Source organism: Pseudorca crassidens, chromosome 5, assembly GCF_039906515.1.
Source record: "Pseudorca crassidens isolate mPseCra1 chromosome 5, mPseCra1.hap1, whole genome shotgun sequence".
Classification (NCBI taxonomy): domain Eukaryota; kingdom Metazoa; phylum Chordata; class Mammalia; order Artiodactyla; family Delphinidae; genus Pseudorca; species Pseudorca crassidens.
In genome coordinates, this window is record NC_090300.1 from 61,760,424 (window position 1) to 61,784,722 (window position 24,299).

The 24,299-nt window shown below is 40.7% G+C and overlaps 1 pseudogene; it reads left to right on the forward strand.

Annotated features, from left to right (window-relative positions):
* The first annotated feature begins 370 nt into the window (after window positions 1-370).
* On the forward strand, window positions 371-2,236 carry LOC137224441 (tubulin polyglutamylase complex subunit 2 pseudogene; annotated as a pseudogene).
* Window positions 2,237-24,299: the final 22,063 nt, after the last annotated feature.

Consider the following 24,299-nt stretch of genomic DNA (forward strand, 5'->3'; position numbering starts at 1 on the left):
CAAGGATAGTCACCAGTTCAGGTCAATGCTCTTTAACCAATTTACAAGTGCTAAACAATCACAACCAAAACTGACCTATACTCTGAAGTTTGGGGAACTTCCCTGGTGCCTTGATAGCACATGTTTCCTACTTGGATACTAAATATTTCCAGTTCTATGAGGTCAACTCGACACATTAGAAAATACTACACGGAAACAACCGCCACTAGGGGCGTCGCGCCGAGGCCGTCCCGCCCCGGTCTCTACGCCTGGCCCGATTGGCCGCACGGCGCTGAGGCCCGCCCCCGCTTCCGCGGCCAGCCCCGGAGGGGCGGGAGGGTCCGGGCGGTGGAGTCGCTGTGTCCCGGCGGCGTGGCGTGGAGCACCCGCCGGGGCCGCGGGAACAAGCGCCCCGCGGAACTGCTACTCCCAGAGCAGCCCGGGCCCCCCATCTCCGCCCCGCCGCGCTCTCAGGCGCCGAGCACTACAACTCCCGGCATGCCGTGAACTTGACGGCCGCGCCTCCAAGGTGGAGTCCGGCCCTCCCGGCCGCCCAGCTCTCCCGCCCCGTCCCCGCCGCTCTCCCGGCCGCGCGCGGAACGGGGACGCGAGCCATGGAGGAGACACCGACCCCGCTACTGGGCAGCCGCAAGCCGCACCTGGAGAAGCTGACCTTGGGGGTCACCCACATCCTAGCATCATCCCAAGGTGTGACAGAGGTGACCATCATAGAAAAGGCGCCTGCTGAATGTCACATGATTTCTTCATGGGAACAAAAAAATAACTGTGCTGCCTGAGGATCTGAAGAACTTTTACCTGATGACTAACGGCTTCCACATGACATGGAATGTGAAGCTGGATGAACACACCGTTCCACTGGGCAGCATGGCAATTAACAGCATCTCAAAACTGACTCAACTCAACCAGTCTTCCATGTGCTCTCTTCCTAACGCACCAACTCTTGCAGACCTGGAGGATGATACACAAGAAGCTAGTGAGAACCAGCCAGAGAAGCCTCACTTTGATTCTCGCAGTGCGATATTTGAGCTGATCCTTGCAACCTGAATGGGAAGGTTTGCCTTGCCTACAAAAGAGGTAAACCAGCATTAGCACAAGACACTGAGATCTGGTTCCTGGACAGAGCGTTATACTGGCATTTTCTCACAGATAACTTTACTGCCTATTATCTCCTGCTTATCACCCACCTGGGCCTGCTCCAGTGGGAGTACGCCTTCACAGCTATGGCATTAGCCCACAGGCCAAGCAATGGTTCAACATGTGTAAACCCATCACCTACAACACAAACCTACTCACGGAAGAGACCGACTCCTTTGTGAACAAGCTAGATCCCAGCAAAGTGTTCAAGAGCAAGAACAAGACATTAATCCCCAAATAGAAAGGGCCTGTTCAGCCTGCAGGTGGCCAGAAAGGGCCCACGGGTCCTCCTTCCACCTCTAAATCCTCCTCTGGCTCTGGAAACCATGTCCGAAAATGAGCGCCCAGCTCCCTGCCAGCCCCACAGCGATGATTTCCAAGCACAGATGCCCCAGGCGTGGCCCAAGCCTCAGATTCTGTGTATGGAACCATAGTCCTCTCTCCATCCGAGTGACAAAATCCTAGGCCTTTTACTTCCATTGGCTTGAGCCAGGAGTTGGAAGGGCATACTCAGCTCTCCCTAAGAATCCTTCTCTCATACCCCTTACAGCAGGTCGTGCCACCTACTAATTCTGGAAGCTGTGGAGAATGTAAGGTGTTGTGTAAGTGACTAAGTAGATCTATTAAGAGCTTTCTTTTCTTTCTACTCCAACCCCCTACCCCTCAGCAGTAATTAGAGAAGTCCCCCATAGAAACCACTGGTTTTGACCTATGAGGCATTAGAACTATGCTGCTCAACTGGTAGCACTTTTTTTTTACATCTTTATTAGAGTATAATTGCTTTACAATGGTGTGTTAGTTTCTGCAGGTAGCCACTTTTTAAAGAGCTAAATTTAAGCCGTATTAAAAATGGGAGTATTCATGTGGCTAGTGGAGTCTGTATTAGCACAGAGATGATGAAACATTTCTATCATCACAGAAAGTTCTATTGGGCAGCACTGCATTAGAATACTTTTGCATTACCCTTCCTCAGATCAGTTAATTTTTGTTAAAGAATAATGATACCTTAATTTGATGGGTTATAATGTTCCATGAAAAACCTTGAATATCCATTTTTATGTTCTTTATATCCTTCACCACAAACAGATCTTGCTTTGCTCATTTTCAGTTTCCTATAAAGTTTCTCATCTTCATCAGTTTCCTATAAAGTTTCTTGTTTCCAGTTTTGTGATGTGATATTTGTACGTTTGCCAAAATTATCTTTCTCACCTTTTTTTTTAAAGAAGAGGTGATTCTGCTGTACCATTAAAACCAAAACAAAACAAAACCTACCAAGCATTGCTTTTCCAAGACTCTTCATGCACAGTTTTGATGAAATCAGTCACTGTTGACAAGAGCTTCCACCTGCTCTGCCTACTCACAACTGCTCAACAATTCACGGGGTAGCAGAAAAGGATAGAGAGGAACCAAGTTGTCAAGGATAATAGCTGAGGTTTAGTCTTCCAGAAGCATTTTTCTGCCAAAAGTCATCAAAGGGAGAAACAGCAGTGCCAGATAAGAGATTCCAGCATTTGGCTCCTTCCCCAAGTCAGGGTTAGAAGGGGATTGAGAAGTTGTGTCATCTTCCACTGTGGTAGATGTCCTTCCTCTAGAGCTCATGGAGCCCCTGAATTATTTCTTAAGTCCTAGTCCAGTTCTCGATTTCACAAATGAAGCAGCAGAGGAGCCACGAAACAATGGTGCACTTCAAATCAGTGACAATCAGCTGGAATCCCCAAAGGGCTGTAGACAGAAGAGGGTTCTAATAAGGAAAGGTTTGAGACCTGCCTCAGGAGGAGCAGAGCATTCAAGAGCAGGAATGGCTACCTAATATGTAGGACCCAGTGCAAAATGACGATGTGGGACCTTTTGTCCAAAAATCAGGTAAACACTACCATTAGAAGTACTAATATGCAGTAGCAATTCTCATATCAGACAAAATAGACTCTAAAATAAAGACTATTATAAGAGACAAAGAAGGACACTACATAATGATCAAGGGATCAATACAAGAAGATATAACAATTGTAAATATTTATGCATCCAGCATAGGAGCACCTCAATACATAAGGCAAATACTAACAGCCATAAAAGGGGAAATCGACAGCAACACAATCATAGTAGGGGACTTTAACACCCCACTTTCACAATGGACAGATCATCCAAATTGAAAATAAATAAGGAAACACAAGCTTTAAATGACACATTAAACAAGATAGAATTAATTGATATTTATAGGACATTCCATCCAAAAACAACAGAATACACTTTCTTCTCAAGTGCTCATAGAGCACTGTCAAGGACAAATCATATCTTGGGTCACAAATCAAGCCTTGGTAAATTTAAGAAAATTGAAATCATATCAAGTATCTTTTCCAAATACAACACTATGAGACTAGATATCAATTACAGGAAAAAATCTGTAAAAAATACAAACACATGGAGGCTAAACAATACACTACTAAATAACCAAGAGATCACTGAAGAAATCAAAGAGGAAATCAAAAAATACCTACAAACAAATGACAAAGAAAACACGATGACCCAAAACTTATGGGATGCAGCAAAGCAGTTCTAAGAGGGATGTTTATAGCAGTACAATCCTACCTCAAGAAACAAGAAAAATCTCAAACAACCTAAGCTTACACCTAAAGCAATTAGAGAAAGAAGAACAAAAACACCCGAAAGTTAGCAGAAGGAAAGAAATCATAAAGATCAGAAATAAATGAAAAACAAATGAAGGAAATGATAGCAAAGATCAATAAACCTAAAAGCTGGCTCTTTCAGAAAAACAAAATTGATAAAGTATTAGCCAGATGCATCAAAAAAAAAAGGGAGGGGCTTCCCTGGTGGCGCAGAGGTTGAAAGTCCACCTGCCGATGCAGGGGACACGGGTTTGTGCCCCTGTCCAGGAAGATCCCACATGCTGCAGAGCGGCTAGGCCCGTGAGCCATGGCTGCTGAGCCTGCACATCTGGAGCCTGTTCTCTGCAACGAGAGAGGCCACAATAGTGAGAGGCCCGTGTGCCACAAAAAAAAAAGAAAAAAAGGGAGAAGACTAAATCAATAGAATTAGAAATCAAAAAGGAGAAGTAATACTGACAATGCAGAAATACAAAGGATCATGAGAGATTACTACAAGCAATTATATGCCAATAAAATGGACAACTTGGAAGAAATGGACAAATTCTTAGAAAAGCACAACATTCTGAGACTGAACCAGGAAGTAATAGAAAATATAAACAGACCAGTCACAAGCACTGAAATTGAAACTGTGATTAAAAATCTTCTAAGAAACAAAAGCCCAGGACCAGATGGCTTCACAGGCGAATTCTATCAAACATTTAGAGAAGAGCTAACACCTGTCCTTCTCAAACTCTTCCAAAATGTAGCAGAGGGAGTAACACTCCGAAACTCATTCTACGAGGCCACCATCACCCTGATACCAAAACCAGACAGAGATTCCACAAAGGAAGAAGACTACAGGCCAATATCACTGATGAACATAGATGCAAAAATCCTCAGTAAAACACTAGCAAATAGAATTCAACAGCACATTAAAAGCATCATACATCATGATCAAGTGGGATTTATCCCAGGAATGCAAGGATACTTCAATATACTCAAGTCAATGCGATAAACCATATTAACAAATTGAAGGAGAAAAACCATATGATCATCTCAATAGATGCAGAAAAAGCTGTTGACAAAATTCAACACCCATTTATGATAAAAACCCTCGAGAAAGTAGGCATAGAGGGAACTTGCCTCAACATAATAAAGGCCATATATGACAAACCCACAGCCAACATCATTCTCAATGGTAAAAAACTGAAACCATTTCTTCTAAGATCAGGAACAAGACAAAGGTGCCCATACTCACCACTATTATTCAACATAGTTTTGGAAGTTTTAGCCACAGCAATCAGAGAAGAAAAAGAAATAAAAGGAATCCAAATTGGAAAAGAAGAAGTAAAGCTGTCACTGTTTGCAGATGACATGATGCATAGAGAATCCTAAAGATGCTACCAGAAAACTACTAGAGCTAATCAATGAATTTGGTAAAGCAGCAGGAAACAAAATAAATGCACAGAAATCTCTTGCATTCCTATACACTAATGATGAAAAATATGAAAGAGAAATTAAGGAAACACTCCCATTTACCACTGCAACAAAAAGAATAAAATACCTAGGAATAAACCTACCTAAGGAGACAAAAGACCTGTATGCAGAAAACTATAAGACACTGATAAAAGAAATTAAAGATAATACAAAGAGATGGAGAGATATACCATGTTTTTGGATTGGAAGAATCAACATTGTGAAAATGACTATACTACCCAAAGCAATCTACAGATTCAGTGCAATCCCTATCAAACTACCAATGGCATTTTTCACAGAACTGGAACAAAAAAATTCACAATTCATATGGAAACACAAAAGACCCCGAGTAGCCAAAGCAATCTTGAGAATGAAAAATGGAGCTGGAGGAATTAGGCTCCCTGACTTTAGACTATACTACAAAGCTACACTAATCAAGACAGTATGGTACAGGCACAAAAACCGAAATGTAGATCAATGCAACAGGATAGAAAGCCCAGAGATAAACCCATGCACGTATGGTCACCCTGTCTTTGATAAAGGAGGCAAGAATATACAGTGGAGAAAAGACAGCCTCTTCAATAAGTAGTGCTGGTGTGACTGAACAGCTACATGTAAAAGAATGAAATTAGAACACTCCCTAGCACCATACACAAAAATAAACTCAAAATGGATTAAAGACCTAAATGTAAGGCCAGACACTATAAAACTCTTAGAGGAAAACATAGGCAGAACATCTATGACATAAATCACAGCAGGATCCTTTTTGACCCACCTCCTAGAGAAATGGAAATAAAAACAGAAATAAACAAATGGGACCTAATTAAACTTCAAAGCTTTTGCACAGCAAAGGAAACCATAAACAAGACGAAAAGACACCCCTCAGAATGGGAGAAAATATTTGCAAATGAAGCAACTGACAAAGGATTAATCTCCAAAATATGCAAGCAGCTCATGCAGCTCAATATCAAAAAAACAAACAACCCTTGGGGCTTCCCTGATGGCGAAGTGGTTGAGAGTCCGCCTGCCGATGCGGGGGACGCGGGTTCGTGCCCCAGTCTGGGAGGATCCCACATGCCGCGGAGTGGCTGGGCCCGTGAGCCATGGCTGCTGGGCCTGTGCGTTCGGAGCCTGTGCTCCGCAACGGGAGAGGCCGCAGCAGTGAGAGGCCCGCGTACCACAAAAAACAAACAAACAAACAAAACCCAATCCAAAAATGGGCAGAAGACCTAAATAGACATTTCTCCAAAGAACATATACAGATTGCCCACATACATATGAAGAATGCTCAACATCACTAATTAGAGAAATGAAAATCAAAACTACAATGAGGTATCACCTCACACCAGTCAGAATGGTCATCATCAAAAAATCTACAAACAATAAATGCTGGAGAGGGTGTGGAGAAAAGGCAACCCTCTTGCACTGTTGGTGGGAATGTAAATTGATACAGCCACTATGGAGAACAGTATGGAAGTTCGTTAAAAAACTAAAAATAGAATTACCATACAACCCAGGAATCCCACTCCTGGGCATATACCCTGAGAAAACCATAATTCAAAAAGAGTCATGTACCGCAATGTTCACTGCAGCTCTATTTACAATAGCCAGGACATGGAAGCAACCTAAGTGTCCATCAACAGATGAATGGGTAAAGAAGATGTGGCACATATATACAATGGAATATTACTCAGCCATAAAAAGAAACAAAATTGAGTTATTTTTACTGAGGTGGATGGACTGTCATACCGAGTGAAGTAAGTCAGAAAGAGAAAAACAAATACCATAAGCTAACACATATATATGGAATCTAAAAAAAAAAAAAAAAAGGTTCTGAAGAACCTAGAGGCAGGACAGGAATAAAGACGCAGACGTAGAGAATGGATTTGAGGACACGAGGAGGGGAAGTGTAAGCTGGGATGAAGTGAGAGAGTGGCATGAACATATATACACTATCAAATGTAAAACAGATACCTAGTGGGAAGCAGCCACATAGCACAGGGAGATCAGCTTTATGTCCACCTAGAGGAGTGGGATAGGGCGGGTGGGAGGGAGATGCAGGAGGGAGGAGATATGGGGATATGTGTATATGTATAGCTGATTCACTTTGTTATACAGCAAAAACTAACACACCATTGTAAATCAATTATACTACAGTAAAGATGTTAAAAAAAAAAAGAAAGAAAATACTATGCAGTTCAGGTCTAGAAAAGAGTTTGTTCACTTCCACTAAGTCCAATCTGGACACAGTACGCAAAAGAGAAAAACAATCTCTTGGAAAGGTGTATTTTCTTAAAACTCTTCATGCACTGACATGTAACATTTGCTAAGGATTTATTTAGTGAAAGAAGCAAGGGAGAAGCCAGCATGTAGGGCTTGCTTCAAGCATATATGATGACCTCTTCTGTGGATACCAGTCAGCCTCTTTCCCAGCCACTCCTGTCATCACCAATGGGCTCATTAACAGTGGCCATGGTGGCAAGGATGGAGTTTATACATGGGCTCCACAATATGAACTCCCACTCACAAAAGCTGATCTGGCTACAACCACCGCTGAGTGCCCAATCTGCCAGTAGCAGAGACTAACACTGAGTATGTGACAAGGCACCATTCCCCATCTAGTGGCAGGTTGAAAGCACTGAACCACTTCCATTGTGGAAGGGGTAGTACTTTGTTCTTACTGAAATAGACACTCTGGCTATGGATGTGGCTTCCCTTCTTGCTATGCTTCTGCCAAAACTACCATCCTGGGACTTATAGAAGGTGTTACCCACTATCATGGTATTCTAACAATATTGCTTCTGATCAAAGAACTCACTTCTCAGCAAAAGAAGTGTAGCAATAAGCCCATGATCATGGAATCCACTGGTCTTACCATGTTGCCACCATCCAAAACATCTGGCTTAACAGAACAGTGGAAGGACTTTTTGGAGATTCAGTTACAGGGTGCAACACCTTGCAGAGCTAGCGCAAGGCTCTCCAGGAGCCTATATATGCTCTTATTTCAGCATCCGATATATGATTATATTTCTCCCAGAGCTGGGATTCACGGGTCCAGGAATTGAGGAATGGAATTAGGTGTGGTACCACTCACTATCAGCCCTAATCAACCACTAGCAAAATTTCTGCTTCTCATCCCCATGACCTCCCGTCCTCAGTAGACCTCTGTCCGCTGGTCTAAAGTCTAAGGTTCAAAGGTAGAAATGCTTTCTCCAGTAGACACAAAAATTATTTAATTAAACTGGAAGTTAAGACTGATATGCCACAACTCACTCCTTATGGTTCTAAATCCACAGCCAACGAAAGAGTTACTGTACTGGCTGGGGAGACTGATCCTAATTATCAAAGGAAAACTGAGTTGCTACTACACAATAAGGAACAGTATGTCTGGAATACAGTTCTCTTAGGGTCTCTCTTAGTACTACTATTCCCTTTGACTAATTTCCATTAATCAATGGAAAACTACAACAACCCAATTAAGGCAGGAATGCTTAATGGCCCAGACCCCTCAGAAATGAAAATGCAAGTCACTTCACCAGGCAAAGAGCTACAACAAACTGAGGTTCTTGCTGAGGGCAAAGAGAATATGGAATGAGTAGTGGAATAAGGTAGCTATAAATGCCAGCTACAACCACATGACCAGTTATAAAAATGAAAACTCAGGACTTTCCTGGTGGCACAGTGGTTAAGAATCCATCTGCTAATGCAGGGGACACGGGTTCGATCCCTGGTCCAGAAAGATCCCACATGCCGCGGGGCAACTAAGCCCGCGAGCCACAACTACTGAGCCTGCGTGCCACAAATACTGAATCCCACGTGCCTAGAGCCCATGCTCCGCAACAAAGAGAAGCCACCACAATGAGAAGCCCGTGCACCAGAAAAAAGAGTAGCCCCCGCTCACTGCAACTAGAGAAAGCCCACACACAGCAATGAAGACTCAATGCAGCCAAAAAATAAATTAAATAAATTTATTTAAAAAATAAAAAAATAAATAAAAATGAGAACTATAATAGTTATGAGTACTTCTTTATGTTGTTATGAATATGTTTGTATGTATTTTAAGGAAATATATTTGCCTTCTACCCTCTCTTATCCCTTTATCATCTAAGATGTATTACAATAGTTAACTTTATGTCACAATAGTTAAGTGACAAAATATCAAGGATAAGAGTAAATATCACCCAAGGACTTTGCATCCTCTTCTGGCAAAGGGTTAGTGTGTTTTCATGACATTCAGGGTAGTTGTGTCATGTTAGATGGAAGTACGACTTTGTTACTGTCTTTATTTGGAGATTAAATATGGCTTAAGGAGATGTGTATGGTTGCCAGGATGACAAGATGTAGACTGTCATGGTCAGTTCTATGTGTCAACTTGGCTAGGATGTGGCTCCAGTTATTCAAACACTAATCTAGGTGTTACTGTGAAAGTATTTTGTAGATATGATTAGCATCTATTATCAGTGGACTCTTAAGTAGGGGAGATTACCCTAAATAATCTGGGTGGGCCTGATTCTATCAGCTGAATGGTTTTAAGTGCAGAACCAAGGTTTCCCTGAAGAAGAAATTATGCCTATGCCTGAAGCTTCAGCTCATGCTGGAGAGTTCCAGCTAGACCTTACTGATAGCCTGCCCTACAGATATATGTAGATATATAGTATACATATAGATATTATATAGATATATAGATATATCTTGCTTGCACATGACTATCTTGGCAAAATTCACAAGAAACTGGTATTGCTATTTGCCTTCTAAGAGGGAACTTGGTGGCTGGAAGATAGGAGAGAGACATTTTTCACTGTACACTTTTAGTAACTTTGAATTTTGAACTACTTGAATGTATTAGCTATTCAAAAAAGTTTTTTTATTTTAAAGTTATATAAAGCTATATAATTCCTTGAGAGAGCATGGTTCTAATTCTCACTAATTTCCTCCTCCCTTTTCCTTATATTCAGGTCTTATCTATGTCCATCTAGGTATACTGGCCCAAAACACTTTCTAAACACACAACTTTCAAACTGTGACTCCTTAAAAACTATCCATACCTTGATAGGGTCAACGGACAACATAATCTTAAAAGACTCTGAAATTGTTCAAGAGTCCATATTCGCCAAACTTTGGTGCTACAAGAAGTATGAGGTACTTTATGAAAATAAACCTCTATAGGGAGAATTTGCTAGTTGCTTCAATGGTGTGTATAAAAATATTGTGGAGATTCACTTTGAAATAGCAAAACATCAAAGAAACAGGTGAGCACTCAATTGCAGCCCAACAGGGAGCCCCATTACACTATGTTACAGGGTAATCACTCATCTTTAGTGTTTCCTGGGATTTTGGAATGTCATTTGAAGCCATATAACTTTATGGTGATGCATTGATCACGATGAATTTCTGCAGTGTTAAATGGCAGATGTTGTTATAAAAAAAATACACCATTTCCGTATCAGACATAATCTCCAATTCGGATCCTTACTATTAAAGGTGAAAATATGGGGAACTAACCCTCCATCAATAAAATGGCAGGGAATAGAAAGCCAACACACAAATGATACAGAGGGAAACTAAAAAACAGCCCCATCACTAGCATGACACTAGAGGTCAGACTGTGAGTTTATCCACTGATGTGTCACTTTGTCACTGATTTTACTGTAAGAAAAATGCTATATTTGTGGATTACAAGGTGGGAAATAAGGAATTGAATAAATTAGCTACTTGTGCTTCCAGAAGAAAATGAATTAAAATAACAACTGGATTAATAAGCAGGTAAAAGTTATTTAAAGACAAAGATTACTGGGAGCTCAGTTGTATCAAACCTCTTAGAGAGTACACAGTCCATGGAAAATCATGACAACTGTAGCCAGCTATCAGGCACTGTACAGTTATCTGGGTTTGCTAGCACTATGGCAATCAAACATAAACTCTGAAAAAAAACACAAAATCAGTATGTTTTCTACTCATAGCCTGACAGAAAATAGGTAAGACTTTCCTAAGCAAAACACAAAACCAACAAGCCATAGAGGAACATACTGACAGATTAAACTACATCAAAATATTGAAAGATTCAAAAACATCCATAGACGTTCACAAGCGAGTGAAAGATATAGATAAAATATTTATAATTCATATAATAGGCAAATTATATATCTAGTAAATAAAGTGCTCCTAAAAATCAAGAAAAAAAAAAAGAGGTCAACAGATAATGAACAAAGGATAGGCATGGGCAATTCACAGAAATAGAAATAAGAATGGCCAATAAGTGTTTGGAAAAATGTTTAATCACATTAATAATCAAGAAAAAGTAAACTAAATCAACAATAATATATTGCTGTATGTTCAGCCTATAAAATCAGCTTCATCAGCCTGTAAAATATCAAAACTGTATGATTCCCAGTGTTATTACTGTGTAAAAATGAGAACTCTGTGTGAGTGCAAATTAGTATAGCCCTTACGGAGAACAATTTAGGAGTATTATCAAATTTTAAAATGTGAATTCCATTTGACTTAGCAATTCCACCTCTAAGGATATCTCTTAGAGATATAATTATATTTAGATATATGATTGAGGAGTGTGCACTGCATTAATGCTGTTCACAGTAAAAAAAAAAAAAAGGAAAATAAAGGTCCATTAAAAAGGAAAGTGGTGAAATATGTACATGCATACCTTGAACATCTATTCAGTGGTTAAAAAAATTGAAATAGACCCATATGTACAAATGTGGAAAGATCTGTAAGACACAGTATATGAAAAGCAAGCCAAATTTATGATACATATGAAATGGATATATTCCATATATGTACATTATGTAAATCTATACATGCATGGGGGAAATCTGAAATTATAAACACCAAACAGTTAACAGTGGTTTCTTCTGGGGAGGAGAGCTGGATACAGGACAAAAAGTGAAAGCAGGCTTTGACTTCTTATTCTTTATTCTTCTATGTTACCTAAATCTTAATTTTTATAACATGGTGTAGTGGGCTAAATGGTACCCTCAAAAATATGTGTCCTATGATACTTAGTCTTATGTGTTAACTTAGCTAGACTATAGTACTCAGTTATTTAATCAAACACTAATCTAGTTGTTTCTGTGAAGGTATTTTGTATATGTGGTTAACATCTTGATTGTTGGCTTTAACGGAGATTACCCTTGATGCAGTGGGTGAGCCTCAGCCAATCAGTTAAGGCCTTAAGAGTAACCCGCTGTGGTTTCCCAGAGAAGAGATTCTGCCCCAAGACTGTAACATCAATTTCTGCCTGAGTTTTGAGCCAGCCCACCTGACCTACAGATTTCAGACTTGCAGACTCTCAAACGAGCCAGTTCCTTGAGAGAGAGAGAGAGAGACCTCCTCTTCATTCTGTTTTCTGGAGAACCCTGATTAATACATATTCTAACGTCTGGAACCTGTAAATATTACCTTGTTTGGAAAAGGTTTTTTCCAGATGTGACTAAGTTAAGGATCTTGAGATGAGAAGATCATCCTGAATAATCCAGGTGGGCCCTAAATGTCATCACAGGTGTCCTTATAAGAGAGAGGCAGAGGGGGTTTGACACAGAGAAGCAGATGTGAGACAGAGGAAGAGATTGGAGTGGTGTGACAAATCATGGACTGCCAGCTGCCACTAGAAGCTGGAAGAGACAAAAAACAGATTCTCCCCTCCCTGAAGAGTCCAGTGGGTGTACGGCCTTGCCAACACTTTGATTTTGTCCCAGTGATACTGATTTTGAACTTCTGGCCTTCAGAACTGTGAGGTTCTGTTGTTTAAGCCATCAAGTTTTTGGTAATTTGTTATAGTGGCCAAGGACACTAATATGCATGGACATATTCATATAGTACTTGTATAAAAAATATAAAAATCAAAGACTTCTTTTAGGACTAGAGAAGTAACCATGGTGTCACAGAAAGAATGGGATCTTTGGATTCAGACAGACTTGAACTCTTAATTCATGCTCATCACTAGCTACATGACTTCAAAAAAAAATCACTTAAATTCTGAGTCTCAGTTTCCTCATCCATGAAATGGGGTAATAATACCTACTGTGGTAGGCAAAGCAATGGCCCCCAAGACATCCATTTCTCAAACCTGAAGCCTGTGAATATGCTATGATACATGGCAATGGGGATTTTGCAAATGTGATTAAGTTAAAGATTATGAAATGGAAAGATGATCCTAGATTTTCCTGGTGGGCCCAGTGTAATCACAGTGTTCCTTAAAAGAGGGAGGTAGAAGGGTCAGTGTCAGAGAATATACAACAATGGAAAAAGGTCAGAGAGAGGCTGAGATTTGAAGATGCTATGTTACTGGCTTTAAAAATAGAGGGACAGGCCCCCAGCCAAGGAAGACAGGCAGCCTCTAGAAGCTGGAAAAGGCAAGGAAGTAGATTCTACCCTAGAGTCTCCAGAAGAAATGTAGTCCTGCTGATACCTTGGTTTTTAGCCTGGTGAAACGCATTTCAGACTTCTGACCTCCAAAGCTATAAGCTATTCCTGTTGTTTTAAGCTGCTAAATGTGTGGTAATTTGTTACAGGAAATATAGGAAACTAATACACCTACCTATCAGAGTCATGAGGATTAAAAGGATTCTTTTAATTATGGCAATATTTATTATTAGAAGAGGCTATTTTTTGAAAATGATTCTGGGAAGTAACTTATCTATACATAAACCATCTCTATAAGCCAAAAATACTTTTATTCAACTGTTCAGATTTTCAAAAAGTCAAAAGTACAGAGTTCATTTTTGTGTATTCAGCTCTCCATATGTAGAGTAGATTTGCTTTCCACGTATCTCCAGAGGGTTAGATATCATTAAAAAAATATTTAATTTCCTGGCTTCCTGACCTTGAAGTCCATATTCAAGGAAGGCCTTTGGCCAAGAAAATTGAATGACTTCTGTGCATTTTTTTAGTTTTTATCAAAAGGAGACAGACCCAAAGCTTATTTCTTTTTCTGAAGGTTTGCCAAGTTTTCTTTGAATGTAAAAATTATCTTCAGTTTGTTCAAGAAGCCAATCTCTCTCAAACTCCATGCAAGTGAGTGTAAATTCTAGAAAGATGCAGTAAAATATCCATCTGATCTCTACCCACACCTAACGTTCCATTCCCTAGTCTCTTTGACCATCAGCACATTTCAAGCATCACATGGCTCGTTTTGCACCTCTACCTGACAGTCAGTTATCATCTGAGCTCTGACTTGCCCTCCAGGATCCCTCTTCTCTAGACTCTCTCCCATACTTTATTGCCAGTCCCAACTCTGGATAAATTCCCCCACCTTCCTTCTCTGTACCTTCTCTGTGCCCAGGAGATATTAGTCTCTGTATGGTCAGGCCATTCAAGATGGCTGTTCTCTCACTCTCTGTCCATCCCCTGCTTGACCAGTCCTTGCTTCACTCACATAACTATCCAATCCTCTTAATTATAGGGCTTAATTAGTCCCTGGTAGCTGAGGAGCCCACCTGACATCAAGTCCCGCTATAAAGGTAGCCTCCTTCTCCCTCAAATAGCAAAGACTGCTGAAGCGTCTGGCGCACACAGTGGGGTGTCACTCCAGGACCCTGTGTAAGTCCCCCCTGTCCAATAAATGACTGATGTCTCTGTCACTGTCTTCAGCCTCTTTTTTTAGTCCCAAGACTGGGCAACTACAAGGCTTGCAGGCCTGAGTGGTACAGCGCAACAGTCTCCTAACTGGCCATTTAGATGCATGGTCCACCATAAAACCACCCTGTCATCAGCCTGGCCTGTGGGACTCAGCTATTTATCTTGTTTTGTGCTCATCTTTCATTAGTCTTCCACAGCATGTGCCACAGCAACTATTCCAAATCTTTTTTCCTCTACTAAGCCATTAAACATTCACCATTCCATTCTCTTAGCAAATAGATTCACCTCTGAGTTTCACTCTGCAGATTACAGTAATCTAACAAACTCTTTAACTTCCTTCTACTCTGCCTGAAAAGGCATGCTTCACCAAGGTCCTCTTCCTTTCATCGTTTTGTCTTCACTCACCTCTCACATCTCCATGAATCACCCTTTATTCCAGCACCAATATTTTCCTTTACAGTTACTATTTTACTTGGTTAATAAATATTCTCAAGTTTTTCCTGTTCTTCAATCACCTTTCCCTTCTCCTTTCTCAAAAATATCTAAACTTACTGTTTCTACTTATTTTTAACAGCTAATATTTGTGAATGTTTCTTGAGGGCCCAGTACTATGCTAAGCATTAATAAACATTTTCATATTTATTCCTCCTGAGGTAGGTACTGCTTTCTAGTTCATCTATACAAACAAGGAAACTGTCTTGGAAAGTTTAAGTAACTCAACAGAAACACAGAGCTAGTAAATACAGAATGTGGATTTGAACCCGGACTAGCTAACTGCAAATGCTTGTGCTTAACCACCCAGAGGTAACATCTCTTCCTCTGACTGCCCTTTCTCTTTTCAAACTTCTGTGGCCTGACCCTACTCTGCCAAAAACCTCTCCTTGACGTTGTTAAAGAATTCTGGATCCTAAAACCCAGTGGCTTTTTCCTGGTTCTCATCAGAGTGGCCATTTTACTCTCTCTTAACTTCAGGGATGCTGCACTCCACGTTTTCCTCCTTCTCTGATTTCTCCTACTCTGCCTCAACTTATTCCTTTCCTGCTCAGATCTGTTCTTGATTCTCTTCTTTATTGTTCATACTCTTACTTTTTGCTGGCAGCCAGTCCCAAAGAATAAAATATCAGTGTTATTTATATCACTCCTTTCAGTAATTCAACAACAGTTTATTGAGGCTTTCCCCTTTTGGTTCTGAAAATGTTATTCTGACAAATGGTGGGAGCTATTCCAGGACATGGCCACAATGTGCAAAACATTACCCGGTGAAGGTAATCTAGCTAAATGCATTGTGACAGGCTTAACGGTACTGAAAAGAGGGTGTATGAAACACAGGCTCTGGGAAGGCTACTCACTTTTACACTTCCAATCAAGGAAGGCCTTCTAAAACCTCTGTCTCTATTTGTAAAGTGGAAGTAAGATCATCAGCCCACTTCAGCAGCACGGGGGAAGTCTAGAGCATGACCTATACATAGCAAATATGTAAACCATAAAAGAAACAAGTAAAGGTTCAAACAGCCAACACCAAGTATAATGCACCTATTCAGACTAATTAGCCCTTATTACTGGTAAGTTTACTTGTACAGTGTAAATTTCTATCTGGCTCTTCTTTGAGTTTGTATTTATGTTGAAAGTGGTGGGTATTTGCTGTGCTCTCTCAGCTTAAGCAAGCCTAGTTGAAACTGTTTTTCTGGCTAATGTCTCAGATAACATCCAATGGACTGACTCCAACAAATTATATTAAGCCAAACTATAATAAAATGATGTTTATTAAGTTGGTGAGCAGCTTTATCTGCTCATTTTTTATTAAGGGGCTTAAATTCTCCTGCTCTGGTTCAGGAGAAACAAAACATCCCCTCCTGAGCCACAGACAAAAACAGAACCTTCAGCACATTATCCAACAATATTCTCAAAAGTATGCAGGGCTTTTGTTCCCTGAAGCATCCCTTGGCTGTCATTGGGATTCTCACAGCTGTGGTGCTGGTGTTGGCCACCAAAAGGAACTGAGGTGAAGGTGACAGCTATGCACATTTAATTAAGCTCTATCTGTCCCATCCTTCCCAACCTTTGGCAGTGTCCCCTTTGACATCCAAATGGAATTATTAACTTTACCTTTGTGCATTTAATAACCTTAATTTGTGCAAAAAGAATTATAGAAACCAACACGGTCACAAATTCTGTTTTTTTTCCGTATGGCTGTAGCTACCATGGGTGGAGGGGTTCATAATTAGGTAATTTTCCCACACATACCCTAAACTTGGAAGTCAAAAAATTAAGGCCACTTTCTGAAAGTTAATCTAATTAAATCAACACATAATGGGAGGAGACAGAAAATCTCTGTCCCTAAAGACCTGCTCTTCTAAAAACAGTTATCTAAAATTTTTGGTAGTAAGACTGCATCTAAACAGAGAGTGCACCAAGAGAAGTCAGTGGCCAGCAGAAGAAAGATATAGGTCCAGAAGGCAAACCTGGAAGCCTGTGTTCAGTACTAGCCAGGAGACTGAAAACTGCTCAGGCAGAACATTCTGGACCTTGGAGAAATATCTGCTATCTGCTTAGGATTTGAGAAAATTCGATTCCAATATGACCCAACTGAAATGAACTCCAAGACCATTGATCTGCCTGCTTCCCAAGCAAATTTTTCATTGCTAATTTTATTTCCCAGCTACCTCAAAATAAATAATGTAAGTGCCTTGCATTGAAACATAAGATCATTCCCATTCCTACAAAAGGATGACCCTTCATGGTGTGTTAAGTTTCCGTTCTGTTTTATCCGTTAGGTCTTTGCTTGTGTGGTGTTTATCCATCTATGGGGGTATTGGTGAAAGTCCAGTTTCTATAATTGGAAGATTGGGAGTCACAACCTGTGAGGCCTCCAAGGCCAGTCAGCTGCCACCTTTCCTGGCTCCCAGGCTACCTGTTTTCCTCTTTAAAACACCAGCAATGGACTCACCTGGAAGAAACAATAATCAAGTTTGGTAGGTGGCCATTACCTAATAAATGTAACAAAAGCCATGGCTCTTATTTATACCAACAATACCTAGTTATAGAATATAATAAGAAAAATCCCTTTCCCAGTGGCAAAAAAAGATAAACATATAGCCTGTATAAAGAAAATGATAAAATTTAACCAAAGGACATAAAAGATTTTATAAGAGAGACCACATTCTTGAATGAAAAGATTATTATGAAGTCTCAGTAAATTAATCTATAGATTTAATCCAATTCCCATCAGACTCAAAAGTATTTGGAGGAACTTGACAATATAATTCTGAACTTCTACTGAAAGAATAAACTAAAAAGGATTTTCAAGATAAATTTGAAAAGAAAAATAATACAGGAAGGCTGGCCTACCAGATGGTAAAAATACAGCAATTAACCAGCATAGTACCAGTGTAGAAAGAAAAAGAAAAAGAAGCAAAGCAATACAAAGTCCAGGAGTGACGAGAGGAAGATCGCGGAAGAGTAAGACGCGGAGATCACCTTCCTCCCCACAGATACACCGGAAATACATCTACACGTGGAACAACTCCTACAGACCACCTACTGAACGCTGGCAGAAGACCTCAGACCTCCCAAAAGGCAAGAAAGTCCCCACGTACCTGGGTAGGGTAAAAGAAAAAAGAATAAACAGAGACAAAAGGATAGGGACGGGACCTGCACCAGTGGGAGGGAGCTGTGAAGGAGGAAAGGTTTCAACACACGAGGAAGCCCCTTCGCGGGCGGAGACTGCAGGTGGCGGAGGGGAAAGCTTCGGAGCCACGGAGGAGAGCACAGCAACAGGGGTGCGGAGGGAAAAGCAAGGAGATTCCCGCACAGAGGATCGGTGCCGACCGGCACTCACCAGCCCGAGAGGCTTGTCTGCTCACCCGCCGGGGCGGGCAGGGCTGGGAGCTGAGGCTCGGGCTTCGGTCTGAGCGCAGGGAGAGGACTGGGGTTGGCAGCGTGAACACAGCCTGCAGGGGGTTGGTGTGCCACGGCTGGCTGGGAGGGAGTCCGGGGAAAAGTTTGGACCTGCCGAAGAGGCAAGAGACTTTTTCTTCCCTCTTTGTTTCCTGGTGCGAGAGGAGAGGGGATTAAGAGCGCTGCTTAAAGGAGCTCCAGAGACAGGCGCGAGCCGCGGCTAAAAGCGCGAACCCCACAGACAGGCATGAGACGCTAAGGCTGCTGCTGCCGCCACCAAGAAGCCTGTGTGCGAGCACAGGGCACTATCCACACCTCCCTTCCGGGGAGCCTGCCCAGCCCGCCACTGCCAGGGTCCCGGGATCCAGGGACAACTTCCCCGGGGAGAACGCACGGCGCGCCTCAGGCAGATGCAACTTCCCGCCGGCCTCTGCTGCCGCAGGCTCGCCCGGCACTCCGTGCCCCCCCGCCCCCCGGCCTGAGTGAGCCAGAGCTCCCGAAGCAGCTGCTCCTTTAACCCCGTCCTGTCTGAGCGAAGAACAGACGCCCTCCTGCGACCTACACGCAGAGGCGGGGCCAAACCCAAAACTGAACCCGGGTAGCTGTGCGAACAAAGAATAGAAAGGGAAATCTCTCCCAGCAGCCTCAGGAGCAGTGGATTAAATCTCCACAATCAACTTGATGTATCCTGCATCTGTGGAATACCTGAATAGACAACGAATCATCCCAAATTGAGGAGGTGGACTTTGAAAGCAAGATTTATGATTTTTTCCCCTTTTCCTCTTTTTGTGAGTGTGTATGAGTATGCTTCTGTGTGAGATTTTGTCTGTAGAGTTTTGCTTCCACCATTTGTCCTAAGGTTCTATCCGTCCGTTTTTTTCTTAAAAATTATTTTTTATTTTAATTATTTTATTTTATCTTACTTTATTTTATTTTATTTTAACTTATTTCTTTCTTTCCTTCCTTCCCTCCCTCCCCCTTCCCTCCCTCTCTCCTTCCTTCCTTCCTTCCTTCCTTCCTTTCTTCCTTTCTTTCTTTTTTCTTTTTCTCTCTTTTATACTGAGCCGTGTGGATGAAAGGCTCTTGGTGCTGCAGCCAGGAGTCAGTGCTGTGCCTCTGAGGTGGGAGAGCCAACTTCAGGACAGTGGTCCACAAGAGACCTCCCAGCTCCACGTAATATTAAACGGCAAAAATCTCCCAGACATCTCCATCTCAACACCAACACCCAGCTTCACTAGCAAGCTACAGTGCTGGACACCCTATGCCAAACAACTAGCAAGACAGGAACACAACCCCACCCATTAGCAGAGAGGCTGCCTAAGATCATAATAAGTCCACAGACACCCCAAAACACACCACCACACGTGGACCTGCCCACCAGAAAGACAAGATCCAGCCTCATCCACCACAACACAGGCACTAGTCCCCTCCACCAGGAAACCTACACAACCCACTGAACCAACCTTAGCCACTGGGGACAGACACCAAAAACAACGGGAACGACGAACCTGCAGCCTGCAAAAAGGAGACCCCAAACACAGTAAGATAAGCAAAATGAGAAGACAGAAAAACACACAGCAGATGAAGGAGCAAAATAAAAACCCACCAGACCTAACAAATGAAGAGGAAATAGGCAGTCTACCTGAAAAAGAATTCAGGATAATGACAGTAAAGATGATCCAAAATCTTGGAAATAGAATAGACAAAATGCAAGAAACATTTAACAAGGACCTAGAAGAACTAAAGATGAAACAAGCAAGGATGAACAACACAAAAAATGAAATGAAAAATACTCTAGATGGGATCAATAGCAGAATAACTGAGGCAGAAGTATGGATAAGTGACCTGGAAGATAAAATAGGGGAAATAACTACTGCAAAGCACAATAAAGAAAAAAGAATGAAAAGAACTGAGGACAGTCTCAGAGACATCTGGGACAACATTAAACGCACCAACATTCCAATTATAGGGGTCCCAGAAGAAGAAGAGAAAAAGAAAGGGACTGAGAAAATATTTGAAGAGATGATAGTTGAAAACTTCCATAATATGGGAAAGGAAATAGTTAATCAAGTCCAAGAAGCACAGAGAGTCCCATACAGGATAAATCAAAGGAGAAATACGCCAAAACACATATTAATCAAACTGTCAAAAATTAAATACAAAGAAAACATATTAAAAGCAGCAAGGGGAAAACAACAAATAACACACAAGGGAATCCCCATAAGGTTAACAGCTGATCTCTCAGCAGAAACTCTGCAAGCCAGAAGGGACTGGCAGGACATATTTAAAGTGATGAAGGAGAAAAACCTGCAACCAAGATTACTCTACCCAGCAAGGATCTCATTCAGATTTGATGGAGAAATTAAAACCTTTACAGACAAGCAAAAGCTGAGAGAGTTCAGCACCACCAAACCAGCTTTACAACAAATGCTAAAGGAACTTCTCTAGGCAAGAAACACAAGAGAAGGAAAAGACCTACAATAAAGAACCCAAATCAATTAAGAAAATGGGAATAGGAACATACATATCGATAATTACCTTAAATGTAAATGGACTAAATGTTCCCACCAAAAGACACAGATTGGCTGAATGGATACAAAGACAAGACCCATATATATGCTGTCTACAAGAGACCCACTTCAGACCTAGAGACACATACAGACTGAAAGTAAGGGGACGGAAAAAGATATTCCATGCAAATGGAAACCAAAAGAAAGCTGGAGTAGCAATTCTCATATCAGACAAAATAGACTTTAAAATAAAGACTGTTAGAAGAGACAAAGGACACTACATAATGATCAAGGGATCAATCCAAGAAGAAGATATAACAATTGTAAATATTTATGCACCCAACATAGGAGCACCTGAATACATAAGGCAAATACTAACAGCCATAAAAGGGGAAATTGACAGTAACACATTCATAGTACGGGACTTTAACACCCCACTATCACCAATGGCCAAATCATCCAAAATGAAAATAAATAAGGAAACACAAGTTTAAATGATACATTAAACAAGATGGACTTAATTGATATTTATAGGACATTCCATCCAAAAACAACAGAATACACATTTTTCTCAAGTGCTCATGGAACACTCTCCAGGATAGATCATATCTTGGGTCACAAATCAAGCCTTGGTAAATTTAAGAAAATTGAAATCGTATCAAGTATCTTTTCCGACCACAACGCTATGAGACTAGATATCAATTACAGGAAAAGATCTGTAAAAAATACAACCACATGGAGGCTAAACAATACACTACTTAATAATGAAGTGATCACTGAAGAAATCAAAGAGGAAATCAAAAAATACCTAGAAACAAATGACAATGGAAACACGATGACCCAAAACCTATGGGATGCAGCAAAAGCAGTTCTAAGAGGGAAGTTTATAGCAATACAATCCTACCTTAAGAAACAGGAAACATCTCAAATAAACAACCTAATCTTGCACCTAAAGCAATTAGAGAAAGAAGAACAAAAAAACCCCAAAGTTAGCAGAAGGAAAGAAATCATAAAAATCAGATCAGAAATAAATGAAAAAGAAATGAAGGAAATGATAGCAAAGATCAATAAACCTAAAAGCTGGTTCTTTGAGAAGATAAACAAAATTGATAAACCATTAGCCAGACTCATCAAGAAAAAGAGGGAGAGGACTCAAATCAATAGAACTAGAAATGAAAAAGGAGAAGTAACAACTGACACTGCAGAAATACAAAAGATCATGAGAGATTACTACAAGCAACTCTATGCCAATAAAATGGACAATCTGGAAGAAATGGACAAATTCTTAGAAATGCACAACGTGCCAAGACTGAATCAGGAAGAAATAGAAAATATTAACAGACCAATCACAAGCACTGAAATTGAAACTGTGATTAAAAATCTTCCAACAAACAAACGCCCAGGATCAGATGGCTTCACAGGCAAATACTATCAATCATTTAGAGAAGAGCTAACACCTATCCTTCTCAACTCTTCCAAAATATAGCAGAGGGAGGAACACTCCCAAACTCATTCTACGAGGCCACCATCACCCTGATACCAAAACCAGACAAGGATGTCACAAAGAAGGAAAACTACAGGCCAATATCACTGATGAACATAGATGCAAAAATCCTCAACAAAATACTAGTAAACAGAATCCAACAGCACATTAAACGGATCATACACCATGATCAAGTGGGGTTTATTCCAGGAATGCAAGGATTCTTCAATATACACAAATCAATCAACGTGATACACCATATTAACAAATTGAAGGAGAAAAACCATATGATCATCTCAATAGATGCAGAGAAAGCTTTCGACAAAATTCAATACCCATTTATGATAAAAAACCTGCAGAAAGTAAGCATAGAGGGAACTTACCTCAACATAATAAAGGCCATATATGACAAACCCACAGCCAACATCATCCTCAATGGTGAAAAACTGAAAGCATTTCTACTAAGATCACAAACAAGACAAGGTTGCCCACTCTCACCATTCTTATTCAACATAGTTTTGGAAGTTTTAGCCACAGCAATCAGAGAAGAAAAGGAAATAAAAGGAATCCAACTCGGAAAAGAAGTAAAGCTGTCACTGTTTGCAGATGACATGATACTATATATAGAGAATCCTAAAGATGCTACCAGAAAACTACTAGAGCTAATCAATGAATTTGGTAAAGCCGTAGGATACAAAATTAATGCACAGAAATCTCTGGCATTCCTATACACTAATGATGAAAAATATGAAAGTGAAATCAAGAAAACACTCCCATTTACCACTGCAACAGAAAGAATAAAATATCTAGGAATAAACCTACCTAAGGAGACAAAAGACCTGTATGCAGAAAATTATAAGACACTGATGAAAGAAATTAAAGATGATACAAATAGATGGAGAGATATACCATGTTCTTGGACTGGAAGAATCAACACTGTGAAAATGACTCTACTACCCAAAGCAATCTACAGATTCAATGCAATCCCTATAAAACTACCACTGGCATTTTTCACAGAACTAGAACAAAAAATTTCACAATTTGTATGGAAACACAAAAGACGCCAAATAGCCAAAGCAATCTTAAGAATGAAAAATGGAGCTAGAGGAATCGGAATCAGGCTCCCTGACTTCAGACTATACTACAAAGCTACAGTAATCAAGGCAGTATGGTACTGGCACAAAAACAGAAAGACAGTTACATGGAACAGGATAGAAAGCCCAGAGATAAACCCACAACATATGGTCACCTTATCTTTGATAAAGGAGGCAGGAATGTACAGTGGAGAAAGGACAGCCTCTTCAATAAGTGGTGCTGGGAAAACTGGACAGATACATGTAAAAGTATGAGATTAGATCTCTCCCTAACACCATACACAAAAATAAGCTCAAAATGGATTAAAGACCTAAATGTAAGGCCAGAAACTATCAAACTCTTAGAGGAAAACATAGGCAGAACACTCTATGACATAAATCACAGCAAGATCCTTTTTGACCCACCTCCTAGAGAAATGGAAATAAAAACAAAAATAAACTAATGGGACCTAATGAAACTTCAAAGCTTTTGCACAGCAAAGGAAACCATAAGCAAGACCAAAAGACA